We start from the raw sequence: 12244 nt of genomic DNA on the forward strand, positions 1-12244 counted from the left end.
CTTCTCCGGGGTGACCCACAGCACAGCGGTGCAGATGTGTGTGCACGCACATGTGTGTTTCCCTTGTGGGGGCGTGAGGCAAGGGGTGTCTGTGACGGGTGTCTCTTCACATTTGTGGAGCTGCGTCACTAGTGCTGTGGGCCAGCCACGTTACCTGTGGCCCTCCTGGCCACACTGACGCCACCATCAGCAGGGGGTCTGCGTCAAGGCAGCCAGGAGAGCCTCAGGTAACGTGGCCGGCCCACAGCACTAGTGACGCGGCTCCACAAACGTGAAGAGGGGGAGGGGAAAGAACCTGCGGCGAGGGAGACAGGAAGGCTCACTCTGTCTGTCTCTCTGTCTCTCTCTTTCTCAGTGTCACCTGCCCTGCCCCTCGCTCTGTCACCTCTCCCTCACTCTGCCTCTCTCTCTCACACACACATACACACACACTCTGTGTCTTGCACACACATGAACACACACAAGGTCTGTCTCAGCCTGTTACCCACTTTCTCCTATTTGCTCTTTCTCACTGTCACCCGCCCCTCGCTCTGTCTCCCTCTCCCTCACTGAGCCTCTGTGTGTCTCTCAAACACATAAAACACACGCACACACATGCACTCTGTCTTACCCTGTCATTTACTTTCTCCGATTTGCTCTCTGACTCTCCTTCCCTGTGTCTCTTTGTGTCACTATGTCTGTGCATGTATGTGTGTGTGGGTGTAGGAGTGTGTGCCAAAGGCCTCAGATAGCACTGAAGTGTTTATAAACAAACAACCCCCAGTGCAAATGTACTAAAGCACAGTGCTGATGGGCTTTCCCTCATCAAATACAGTGTGAACAGAGCTGAAGATATTACATACTCCAAAACATGCAGATTACACTAGAATGCTGCTATATGGGATCTACAATTCATGCTGTCTATAAACACATTGACATGATGTGGCAGGGTACTATGACTTGTATTACGATGCATTTAAACATCATAGCTAAAGTCAAGTGCAGGAATATCTACCCTAGAGCAAGTCACTATCCTACCCTTCCCCAGCATCAGTCACTGCCTAGTTCTGCAGGTGTAGCATAGTGGTAAGGAGTAGGGCTCATAACGAAAGGTTACAGGTTCGATATCCCACTCAGGCACTGCTGCTGTACCCTTGGGCAAGGTAATTAACCCAGAATTGCCTCAGTAAATTATCCAGCATTATAAATGGGTAACATGCAAAGTTGTAACCTATGTAAATCACTCTGGATAAGAGCATCTGCTAAATGACAATAATGTAATGTCAGGTAATCTGTCCTCACTCATTCTTGGAAGTAAATAGTACAGGCTGTCTTAGAATATGAATGCACCCCCCCCCTTAAAATAACAGAACAGATAAGGGAACAGAAAGGCCTTCCCCCAAAACACATACATATACACACACACACACAAACACAGACACATGCACAGCTCTGGAGAAACTGACCTGCAGATTAATCATTCAGACAGAGAGGAGAGTGGCCTCACTGACACGCAGCTACCAGAGCAAGAGATTTGGGGGGAATAATGTGACTTCTGAAGACCTGAAACAGGAAGCATGTCACAGATGCACAGGAAGGCTACCCACAAGAAGAAAAAAAAAGCCTGTACGCATATAAATAATACTCGCTTCTAATCCCTCACAAATGCAATGTGAATGCACAGAAAAGCTCACATTCCCTCATTAATTCTGTAATCCCTTGTTTCCAATGCAAACTGCCAATTGACAGGATCAATGTGGGGATACCACACATTGGGCATAGGGGATACTACAACATCTCAGAAGACTGAATAGGCTTATCTATATCCATCACACTAAAATTAGATTATATTTAAATTAGCCCACAATGCAAACTGATGTTATACTGGGTTCAAGTGTACTGAGATCCCTTATAGGCTGTCTGATTACATAAATGAACAGACTGATAACGTCCCATTCAAATGGCCAGATTTAAACTGAGGCAAGACTCTCATGGTATTGTAGCATTGTTTCCAAAGAAAAATGTCTAAGGGGAGATACATATGTTGCTAAAGATGTGTCCTGCAGAGACAAATGTGTACTGTGGTGGGATGTTCATATATGTGGTTATGTTGGTACAGATGAAAAGGTTGTCATACACAGTGTGCTTAATCTGAGATAGATATTTTGTTTTGTTGGAGGATGTAAATCTCATGTCAAGATGGTGGTGTGTGAGGGTTTTTTTTTCAGAGATAAAGATGGTGGTATGTAGGGTTGTGTCACGATGAGGATAAATTGGGGGGTATGGCTGTGGTAAAATTATGATGGTGTATAATTTTGTAATATGTGACATAAATATATTGGCATGTTCAAGTTTGCTAATCTGACACAATTATGTTAGTGTGTAGGAGTATGTTAATTTAAGACGAAGATATTAGTGTGTGGGGTGTGTGTTAATCCGAGATAAAATGGTGTGTAGGGTTTTGTTAATCCGAGATCAAGGTATGTGTATTGCTGTGCTGAAAAGGGATGAGAGCGTTGGTGTGTAACGCTGCGTTAAAATAATACGAAGAGGTCGGTGTACGGTTGCGTTAAAATGAGACGAAAGTGTTGGTGGGGTTATGGTTCTTGTGTAACCACAGGAAATAGTGTTCAGAGACAGGAAGGTGATGGTTAAAAGGAAAAAAGGCTGAACCGAACAACAGGAGATGCAGAGTGTCACGGCAGCAGGGGATGCCGTAATGAACAGCATGTCACTAGAGTTAGAGGAAGAGGAAGTGTACACGTTCCACGGGCAATGGAACGAGGTCTGTTTACTGTTTTGCACTTGCGGAGCTGGGTTTGCCCGGCCTTTTTAATTTTCTTCGCCTGTTATTGAACATTTCCACTGAAAAACATCCTCAGTAGAAAACAAATATTTATTTACCTTAAAATTGCCTTCGATGTTCCGATTGTCCAAAAGTACCGAGGCTGCGGCGGTCACGGTTTTAAGTTCTCAGGAAGCCTCGTACGCTAGATGTGAATGGAAGCGTGCACAAACAAATGCGCTGGGTGCTCAAAATAGTTTCCAGAAATATTGATGCATGCACAAAACCGTCAGAATGATGCAGTCTTTACATGAAATATCGGGTATCTTCTGGCCAATGTTTTGGCATTGCCTACATATATGAACAGCAAACATTATATTAGACATTAGAAAAGCTGCTATTGAAATGAAATTAAAATTATTTAAAATAAATTTGTAATTTTGTTTTAAGAGTTGTGCACATACGATAGACCTATCGTATGTCGTCTTGCCCACACATTAATCCTCTTGAGACGCCTGTCTTCTCACAGTCCAACTCATTTGCTCAGTTTTGCCGATTAAAACACCAATTACGTTGTGGATTCCAGTAAGCGAGACTTGAGAAAACGTGAGGCGAACTGCTAAAAAAAAGAGAAGTATTTCTAATTGCACTCGGTATGGGCCATTTCTGTGCACTGTTCAATCATTCAGTCTTCTATCCATTCGTCCATGCACTTTTACATTTCATTTGGTACGATTCAAGTAGTATTTTGATGTTTCTTTTCGAGCCATATTCGGCATGCATTTCACATGTTGAATTCTGGAGAATAACATTTTGCAAGACCTTCTGGATAAGAGTGTCTGCTAAATGACCAAAAATGTAAATGTAGATCTTTCGCCCGATCCTTGAACTGCGTGACCTCTGTGAGGGAAACTTGCTTTGAAAAACAGAATGAATACCTAGAAGACTAGCTTGTGCTGTAACCGGGAACCGCCGACTTCACCTCCGTGGAATTCAGAGATAAGGATGTCTCTTTGTGAAATATAAGCTGCATTGTGACCAGGATGAAGATCATGCACTGATTTTAATGAAGATGAGACTCACGCGAAGCTCTCCCGTCACAGTCACCGATAGTGTCAACAAGCCGTTTGACTCTGCCGTCTTTAAATCTTATCATCATCATCATTACCAGTAAGTAATTTAGCAGGCGGATTTGCAACAAGCGCAAATAATTATGCATCAGACACGATAACCATTACACTACCAAACAAAATCAAGAATAAAAAAAAAACTCTAATAGGCTACTCCAATGAGCTAAAAACTTAACTTAAGTAAATTTCGGCACCGAGCAAGAATCGTGAGCAAAAAAAGACAATGAATGATCACACAAAAAACACCAGGGATTTTACACAACTAAAATAGTCAAGCAGATGATGGTAATACAACAAAGTAATCAAATTTAAAACTAACACTGCTCATTCCCGAGGCTTCATGTTCTGCCAGGTAGTTCCTACTGGGATGAAATAAGGTCACAGTGAGCAAGCGATTCTTGAATCAAGTTTTGCATTCAGATTCCAGCAACTTCTAATCAAGTCGGTACAGGTAAAATACCTACAATGCTGGGACTCAGGGTAAGAGTGGTGTCATTGTCCGGGTCTCAAGATGTCTTCGAACCCTTCTGGGAATGAAATAAATCACAAGTTAACTGCAGTTCTTGGAAACAAGCACTGTTATCTCTGTGTCCAGTATGTCCAATATGCAACCTCAGTGTTCACTATGGGTCAAGTCCCTTGACAGAAAAATATGTACAAATAAAAAGTAAATAAACTTTCTATGTTCACCATTTACACTGTACAAAGTTATTATGATGTGGGCCAACAACATTACACTATTGCCATTTAGCAGATCCTCCTATCCAGAGTGACTTATATAGGTTACAGTTTGTTGGCTACATGTTATCCATTTATACAGCTGGGTATTTACTGAGGCAATTCTGGGTTAAGTACCTGGCCCAAAGATACAGCAACGGTGCTGCAGTGGGAAATTGAACCAGTAACCTTGTGCTCACGAGCCCTACTCCATATCACTATGCCACAGAATTGGCTCACTGAACTCCAGCTGGAATGAAGCTGTCTGGACCAGAAGTGTCCTCAACCTCAGCAGTAAAAAAATGTTTGCCCACAAACTCTCAACACGAGCAAACCGGTGTTATGAGTAGGTAAACGAATGCAGCTGAAGTACAGTCCCCGTCAAAAGTTTGGACACACTTCTCTTTCTTTATTTTTACTATTTTCCACATTTTGAAATAATAGTAAAGACATCAAAACTATGAAACAGCACAAATAGAATTATGCAGTCACCAAAAAAGTGTTGTAAACAAATAAAAACGTATATTTTAGAGTCTTCAAAATTACTAAAAAATATTTTTTTAAAAATGATTTTTTGAAAGAAATGCATACATAGGCAACAACGTCACAATTTATATTTGTCTAAGAAACAAATTTCAGGCATTTAAGCATAAATCTTTAGATCAAAATGTTTTTGAATCAGGTATGTCCAAACCTTTAACTGGTACAGTATGTGTTTATGACTTCTAGGTGTAAGACTGAATCCTCACAAAACCACCACTCTGGTACAAAAATGTACCATGCTGGTGCTGGGGTCATGCCAGCATCTGCCCCTGCTAGACCGATACCAAATGTGAGCATACCACAACTGTTGTCTGCAGACTGGAGGAATACCAGGCCCCTCAAAAAACTGTTTTTTTGTATTTATTGTATGAATTACAGGTGAAAAAAGCTATACTTTCTCACCATTGACATTTTTTTAATCCAAAAAGGGGAAGAGATAAAACCTAAGTCTTGATGAGATGTTTACTTTGACTCTGCTGATCAAAATTTATCTGGTCTTTTTTGACAATAAGAGTAAAGAGAAATCAAATAAACTTTCTGAAAACCTGTCAAAAATAAGAAAAAAAAGATAAGGTTTGATGTAATAACACAAGAATCAGAAGGTCTGAGGGCATTAGGTAGCACATTCCAGCAGTGCATGGCTGTGCTGCAGAATGTTGAAGTGCAGGGCATACACTCTGAGCTGACTGGTGATCAATCAATCATGTGCTCCTGCATAATATGCCCCGCAACTTACTGCAATGCAAATCAAGTAAGTATAGGTTCATGGTCAGTCAGTTTTTCCATTACATTATTGTCATTTAGCAGATGCTATTAGCCAGAGTGACTTACACAGGTTGCAGTTTTATCCTTTGATACAGCTGGATATTTACGGAGGCAATTGTGGGTGAGGTACCTTGCCCAAGGGTGCAGCACCAGTGCCCCAGCAGGGAATCGAACCAGCAACCTTTCACTTACAAGCCCTGCTCCTTACCACTGCACTACATTGCTGACACACACACGCACGCACGCACGCACACATACACACACACACCACGCATGAAAACATGACCCAATGTGTTTGTTTTGCTCATTTTTAAACAGAACCTCCAAGATGGAAAAAAAGTGTTTTAAAAAATCCCTGCATTACCTTTTGTTACAGTAAACCCATTTAACTTGAGAGGTGTTTTTTTCATCAGAGAAGAAAATACCTTTGAACCCACCTTTTGTGAGTGAAATCCGTGGGTGTTCAGGGTGCTAAATTTGGCATGAAACCTCTTGTTTCATGAAAGAGAAAAACAACTTGATAGTTTCCTTTTGTTTTCAGCTTGGGTAGGGAAACAGTTTCACTCTTTGTACCTGTACATTCAACCAATGGTGTGCCTTCACAGTGTCCTTTGCTCAGAGTCTTCTGAATGAAATCCTAAACTGATGGCTGAAGCTATTGGCTCAGGACCCACAGCTCATAATCAGTCACCAAGGAATTTAACCAAGAATCAGTATGACACTAAAAGCTAAAAATAGTTGTAAACTACAAATCCATACTCCAGAAGTACAGATGAGTTACATTGTGAACTGTGAACTTATACAAATTGTATTTCCAATATTGTTTCTTATAAATTGTATTTCAAATCCAGTTTTGTGTTACCTGTGCTACGTATTGATGTTATAGAACTGGTTGCTTGCACAGTCGCGTGTGCGCACACACACACACACACACACACACACACACACACACACACACTCACATCACTACTTTTCATGTACAAAAATTGACTGTTCCTCTTGTTCTAGGCTCCTTTTTGATTTCCTCTAGATCCCCTTTTGCACAGATTTCTTGAATTTGAAGCACAACTTTTTGGTTGTATTGATGGTTGGAATTGAGGCCAGTTGCAAACATTGATTTTTGCTCAGTCTGTGCTCAGCATTTCTTTGTAGGTTTTTCATTACATGACATTGATTTAGCAAATGCTCTCATCCAGAGCAACTTCCAGGACAAGAGAACATACAAGACGTGGACAAATTTGTTGGTACCCTTACAGCTCATTGAAACAATGCTTCATTCCTCCTGAAAAGTGATTAAATTAAAAGCAATTGTCTCATGTATACCTGCATGCCTTTGGTATATCATAGAGTAAAGCAAAGAAAGTGTGAAAAGAGACAAATTATTGCTTATTCTACAAAGACATTCTAAAATGGCCTGGACAGATTTGTTGGTACCCCTAGAAAAGATTAAAAATAATTGGATTATAGTGATACTTCAAACTAACTATTTTCTTTAATTAGTATCACACATGTCTTCAATCATGTAATCAGTCATTCAGCCTATTTAAATAGAGAGAAATAGCCACTCTGCTGTTTGGTATCATCGTGTGCACCACACTGAACATGGACCAGAGAAAGCAAAGGAGAGAGTTGTCTGAGGAGATCAGAAAGAAAATAATAGACAAGCATGTTAAAGATAAAGGCTATAAGGCCATCTCCAAGCAGCTTGATGTTCCTGTGACTACAGTTGCAAATATTATTAAGAAGTTTAAGGTCCATGGGACTGTAGCCAACCTCCCTGGACGCGGTCGCAAGAGGAAAATCGACCCCAGGTTGAACAGAAGGATAGTGCGAATGGTAGACAAAGATCCAAGGAAAACTTCCAAAGAGATACAAGCTGAACTCCAAGGTCAGGGTACATCAGTGTCTGATTGCACCATCTGTCCTTTTTTGAGCAACAGTGGGCTCAATAGAAGAAGACCCAGGAGGACTCCACTGTTGAAAGAAAAACATAAAAAAGCCAGACTGGAATTTGCTAAAATGCATATTGACAAGCCACAATGCTTCTGGGAGAATGTCCTTTGGACAGATGAGACATAATTGGAGCTTTTTGGTAAGTCACAGCAGCTCTATGTTCACAGACAAAAAATGAAGCTTTCAAAGAAAAGAACACCATACCTACTGTGAAACATGGAGGAGGCTCGGTTATGTTTTGGGGTTGCTTTGCTGCGTCTGGCACGGGGTGCCTTGAGTGTGCAGGGCACAATGAAATCTCAAGACTATCAAGGCATTCTGGAGCAAAACGTACTGCCCAGTGTCAGAAAGCTCTGTCTCAGTCGCAGGTCATGGGTCATCCAACAGGATAATGACCCAAAACACACAGCTAAAAGCACACAAGAATGGCTAAGAACAAAACATTGGACTATTCTGAAGTTGCCTTCTGTGAGCCCTGATCTGAATCCTATTGAACATCTATGGAAAGAGCTGAAACATGCAGTCTGGAGAAGGCACCCTTCAAACCTGAGACAGCTGGAGCAGTTTGCTAAGGAAGAGTGGGCCAAAATACCTGTTGACAGGTGCAGAAGTCTCATTGAGAGCTACAGAAATCGTTTGTTTGCAGTGATTTCCTCTAAAGGTTGTGCAACAAGATATTAGGTTAAGGCTCCCATCATTTTTGTCCGTGCCATTTTCATTTGTTTTATTATTTAAAATATTCTGTTGAATAAAAAATCAAAAGCAAAGTCTGATTTTTATTAAATATGGAATAAACAATGCTTAATGCCAATTACTTTTGTCAGTTTCAAGTTATTTCAGAGACAATTGTGGGTTTTTCTTTTTTCGTGGAAGGGTACCAACAAATTTGTCCATATCTCTACTTGCATCCATCCAATTTAAATGTGCAAGTGTCAAACTAGGTTAACAACACGCCCAGACCAGTGAGTGTGTGCATAACATCATTCAAGCACTACAAGTAGTTAACCTGTGTTCCCCTGAAACTAGACAGCCTAGAAAACTAAAGGAAGTCAAGTACATATATTACACATCAATGCTTTGGACCCCCCTGTCATATTTCACTGTGAGCATGTTCTGTTTTCCCCAAAAAGCGTCGCGTTTTTAAAGCCGTTTAACACATGACACTATTTAAACACTTTGTATCCTGAAGCTGCCAGTTTGTTTTGGAGATGTCTTAGTGTCTTAGATGTCTTTGGATATGTATTAATGTAACCCTGAAACTAACACATACAAAACACACTATATTTAATCTTTATCAGAATAAGCTAACTATAACTCATTCTACATAGTCATACCTTACTGGCATCCCAGCCAATGCACTCTAGACGTACTGCACTACGAGACAATTTATACTGACGAATAACAGAATATATTCATTAAAATATTTTTGACTTATTTGCAGAAATTACAGCAAAAAGAAGTCCATCTACATTTCACTTGCAAGACACGACTCTGACTCTTTTATTCTGTGTATCAAAGTTTAATGTGACCAACTCATTTTCTGTTCTTTTTGGCCATGTAGCTCAATTAATTCAAAAGTTGTGGCTCAGCAAAATGTCCAAATTAGTCATCAAGATCGCAAAATGTGATTTTTTTTTTTCGACAGAATGTGCAGTTTCTTCAAACAGTCTGCCTGTCACATCTTCCCTACAGCCACACCTGCGTGCGCGAGTTAAAGGGTGTGGTAACCGTGATTCTTAACCCTCACAATCGGTGGGAGACTGGCGGGCTAGACACCAGACCGCGCTTACCACAGTTCAGATATTGATATCTGTTTTACACATTCACTCCCCGTCCTGTGTCTAACTGGGTCCCGCACCCGCTGCTCTGGACACGCCCGTCACCTTAGTAACACGTTTAACCGTTTATTTCAGGAATGACGCAGCCCCTAGACGCTCCACCGCTGTCCTCTCGCTGTCTCTCTCTGATGTGGAAAATTGCCCGTATTAGATCCCCCCCCATACCCCCCTTGTCGTTTCTTAATCGTGTCAATCGATAGATAACCAAGAATTGCAAGCTACCCCCTTTCACTATGTGGTGTTAGAAATGAATAATTAAAATGTTTCATTCGTGGACTCGTCAAAAATGTGTGACACTGAACTGAACACTGACACACGGGTTTCCTTCCCTTTGAAGTGCCAGTTTAGCTCAGAGAGGCTGGTAACAGACGAGCTAATACACCGCCACACACTAAATCACACACTAAAAAAATATATATTTCTGCAAACGATGAAAAATCATCTGCAGAGCGTTCTACATAGCACCAGAAAGGGTTATTCTGGAGCAAAAAATGAAGAAGAGAGGGAATAGGTAAGTGATATCATGTAAATGGAGACAACTAATTCAGAATAACTATAACTTATTACCTCCAGGTAGAAAAAGAACTGCAGCACCTTGAGCAGCTTGCAGAATAACACTTTGATTTTCTGAATACAGTACCCAAATCCAGTCGCCTCCGGTTTTACATAAGAATTGCTGTTCTGTGCAAGACTATTGACAAATATTGCACCCTCTTGTCCACTGGGCTTTTTAATACTCAACAAAGGGTATTTATTAAATATAAGATAAACTGCAGTAGGGAGAGAACCCCACTTTCCATTTGGGCTAACAGCCCCTTTTTCCTGAGTGGCTGATTCAAACCAATCAGTGCAACCTTGCTGCAGGCAGTGAAGTTCTCCAACCTGATAGTTTTGAAGATGGATTCATTCCCTTGATGCAAACTGTGGAAGGTGCAATACTTTGCGATGCTCCCTTCAAGGTCCCTTTTGCCTTCCACTGGTTTTATCATTCTATTTATCACTGTTCCTGACTGTGCTGAGACACTCAGAGGGCGGGTGTATTCACTGAAAAGCTAAACTTCCCAGAATAAACAGTAATTTGCACGCAATGCTTCAGTGGTTTACTGAGTGAGAAGGGGAAATTTATACTTGGTCTACGTTAGACTAAGGGGAAAGCAAAAAAAAGTAATTGTGTGTTAACATACAGATTGCATGACTAATCATTTTTCACTGAAGCAGAATGATCAAAATGTCAAATTACTAAACCATTATGTTACATCCTTCAAGAAGATGATGGCACATGTGAATCTTTGTTTATCAACAATTTACCCTGCTCTCTACTTTTACTTATTCTGACCTCTTTTTTTAAACTTAGGGGCGAAACTTCAAGTCATTTCAGAAAGATCCAACACTCATAACTGGACATACTGGCTTACTGTTTTGAAAGGGAGGTCTATTATGGAAACTGCTGATAGGAAAATGCATTGTATGCCAGTTAAACCATTTGCTGCATAACAAGAGCAAGCACAAGAACATAAGGCCCAGTAAGATGAGGGACAACTGCTGCAGCAATGTGGACAAATAATTTCAGTGCTGATGTAGGAGAAATGTTTGTGTTATGATGGTGGAAAGAAGCCATGGATAGCATACATAACCACTTACTAATAAAATATGTTAAAAGTTTTGCTCTGATATTGCTTATACTCGGGTATGGGCAGTATTTCTCTTACATGTATTTGAAATACATATTTGAAATACTTTTGTGTATATTATAGTTTGTATTTGATGGTCTTGGCAAAATCTTGATGTAATTTGTATCGAGATACAGTACTTCAGAGAGACATATTTTTGTATTTACAGAATACTGAAATCACTTCCTGGTCCCCCTCTCATTACCCCCATAATAGACCTATAATTTTTCTATGAAGTCTCTTTGATGTTCAAGTGAACACAGGTAAGAACCACATGAGGCTGAATGCACCAACACATTTACCACTCCCTCACTCTGTTTCATGTCTTTTCACCTGATAGGCTCATCCACTTGTGTTTTGTAATCTCATAATGTGATTCATTGTCATCCGCTTGTCATTTTTTTGAATCAGAAATACTGCACTTACTATACTGAACTACAGAAGCTTGGCACTCTGCGTTGTGAACTAGTGCAGTGTTTGCGAGCAAGGCTGTGTATCCAGGTGGAAGGTGTAGCTGACTAGCTATCTAATATTGATTTTCTACCATTTAAGTTCTAAAAATAAAGTAATTTTAAGAACTGCAGTATGCTGTTAACATTTGACATTGAGCATTTCATAAGTTCAGTACTTTTAGTTCCACACTTCTGTTATCTGATAGCTAGATAAAGTAATCACTTGAAATAGGCTATGCTGCCATAATTTCTAGCTAGCTAAATAGCTGATGCTACTGTAGAACACCACTTCATACATTCTCACTTGATACTTTGAGAAATGAAAGTTATTTAAAGTTATCCAGAAAAGTTTGTCTACTCCCTGTGCATTGAAATATAATCATACATTTGATTTGTCCTGGAAAATATATTT

The sequence above is a fragment of the Megalops cyprinoides genome, chromosome 2, assembly GCF_013368585.1.
Source record: "Megalops cyprinoides isolate fMegCyp1 chromosome 2, fMegCyp1.pri, whole genome shotgun sequence".
NCBI classification, from domain to species: domain Eukaryota; kingdom Metazoa; phylum Chordata; class Actinopteri; order Elopiformes; family Megalopidae; genus Megalops; species Megalops cyprinoides.